The sequence below is a fragment of the Sinocyclocheilus rhinocerous genome, unplaced genomic scaffold (genome assembly GCF_001515625.1).
Source record: "Sinocyclocheilus rhinocerous isolate Xijiao unplaced genomic scaffold, SAMN03320098_v1.1 scaffold6109, whole genome shotgun sequence".
NCBI classification, from domain to species: domain Eukaryota; kingdom Metazoa; phylum Chordata; class Actinopteri; order Cypriniformes; family Cyprinidae; genus Sinocyclocheilus; species Sinocyclocheilus rhinocerous.
The window spans coordinates 43630-46241 of NW_015652272.1; positions in this window are offsets into that span (position 1 = coordinate 43630).

A 2612-nucleotide genomic window follows, 5' to 3' on the forward strand; every position below is an offset into this window, starting at 1 on the left:
GAGTGTGAGTGTGTGTGTGTGTGAGTGTGAGTGTGTGTTTGTTTGAGTGTGTAATTATTTATTAAATGTAATAGCAATTTAGGAAGTAAATCCAAGACCAATTTTTGTGCATTTCAATGTTTTTTTTTTTTTTTTAATAATAATTGAGACACTATTATGGTTTTTATTAATATTTTGAAGTAGTTTTTCCATTTTATTTTTTTATTTTTTTATTTTAATTTTGTTTTTGTCGTTTTTAATAGTTGTTGTTTTTTTAAATATATTTGTAATTTTTATTTTTTTATAAAAAAACATTTTAGTACATTTTTATTTCCGTTTTAGTTATTTTACATCAAGCTAAGTTAATGAGAAATGTGTGTGTGTGTGTGTGTATATATATATATGATTTCAGTTTATTGTATATTTAATACTTTAAGACATTTTTTGTGGTTTTATTTTTATATTTTTATCTATTTTAGTTTTAGTTAACTATAATAACCCTGGAACGATTGTATTTCTATATGATCTTCTGCATCATGACTGTACAGTAGTAAACTTCACCATTAACACAGTATCTTCATCTCTAAGCCTGTGTGGTGTCCTCTGTGTTCTTCTAGCAGTCTGTGAACATGTGTAAATGTTGTGATGTTGATGTGTTGACCGCCGCAGGCAGGTGGAAGAACTGAAGACAATGAGAGCAAACACGCTCCGACAGCCTGAGGAGCTGAGACACTCTGATTATGACTCTACAGTACTGTGTGAACGTTTGTTTAGGGTAAGAAATTAATGCTTTTATTCCTCAACGATGCATTAAAGTGACTGTAAAGGCATATATAATGTTAGAAAAGATTTCTATTTCAAATAAATGCTGATCTTTTGAACTTTCTGTTCATCTGTGAATCCTGAAAACTGTTTTCAACATTGATAATAATCAGAAATGTTTCTTAAATCAGCATATTAGAATGATTTCTGAAGATCATGTGACACTGAAGACTGGAGTAATGATGCTGAAAATACAGCTATGATCACAGAAATAAATTACAGTTTAACAAATATTCATATTGAAAATAGGTATACTAATGGGTAAAAATATTTCACAATTTTTACTGTATTTTTGAACAAATAAATGCAGCCCTGGTGAGCAAAAAGAACTCAAAAACATTATAAAATCATACCGACCTTAAACTTTCGAATGGTATATTTAAAATATTTAAACATTTCTGTTGGCTCATTTTAATATTAGATAAGCTGATTTTTTTTTCCAGTTATTTTATTATTTGATATGATTTTATTTAATTTCTGTATTTACTAACATTTGCTGAATTTATTGAAAATGTTATGAATTAAAATCACAGAAAATTTCCTGGATATTATATCAATCACAATATATCAGTATAAAGCATACGCATTATTTCTAAACACCCTTTTTGAATACATTTTATTTTATGTGGACCGTGATGATTATATAACATAAATATACTAATTGAAAGTATGTTTATTATAAAAATTAAAAAAAAACACATGAAATAGTACTGCACATGTAAAATAAGATTTACCATAAACAGACTCTCAACCTTTATCTTCTGGATAAAAACATCAGTTTTGTAAAAAAATAAATAATAATAATAATAAATAAATAAAAAACATTAAAAGTATCTTGATTTCTGAATGTGTAGATATTTATCACGGAAAACAGCTAAAATACTGAGTAAGAATTTTATTTTTTTATTTTTTATTTTAATTTTTCTTGCAGTGAAGTGACTGGTTTTTGACCAAGATGTTTAAAACCTCTATTAAATGAAAGTTGATGGGAAATCTGATTCATTCTGTTCATTCGGACAGTTCATGTACTGTAAATAATGATCAATATGAATCTGAAAATGCACAATAAACCAGTTTTCAGCTTTTTTTGTAGCTTTTTAGACCTGTTTATATGCATTAGTGTTTTTTTGGTGAATTTGTGACTCAAAAGAAGCGACGTGTCAAACTCTTTGATGTCTTAATACCAGTTTATTCCAGAGAGACTGAGCATGCAAGATGTTTTTGATAAAAGCATAAAATAATGACTTTAAATTGCATTTGAAATGCATTATTATTAGTTCATTTCCAGTGTCTCCATCTGAACGTCGTGTGCGTTGAGTCTCAAAAGCTGCAGGATTGTTCTCTTCGCTCATGTTTGCTCGTTGTGTTTGAATCAGCCGGTGTTTTGCTGATGTTTAGTGGATGTTAAAGGGGTTTCTTAGGTTTTGGTGATGATAAAACTTACATCAAATGTTGTTTTCATTGCAGGAATTATAAATAGTTTATAATAAAATGTAAAGCCTTTGTATTCACACATAGGAGACATCAGATTAACTCTTTCATTAGGTCTTCAAAATGATTTATAAGTGTCCATGCCAACATTTATATGGGCAAGAAATGTAAAGCATTAAAAACTTATTTTACTTACTCCAATAATGAAAAATAAGTTTTATGTTTTACAAGAAAGTACCATTTCAGTCTTCCTAAATTAAAAATGTTACATTTATTTCAATGAGTTACTTTTGTTATACGAGTTGACATGACTATTTTTTAACAGTGAATAGGTTTTTATTTTTAGGTTTAAATGAAAATTTTGATCTAAGGTTTTGATA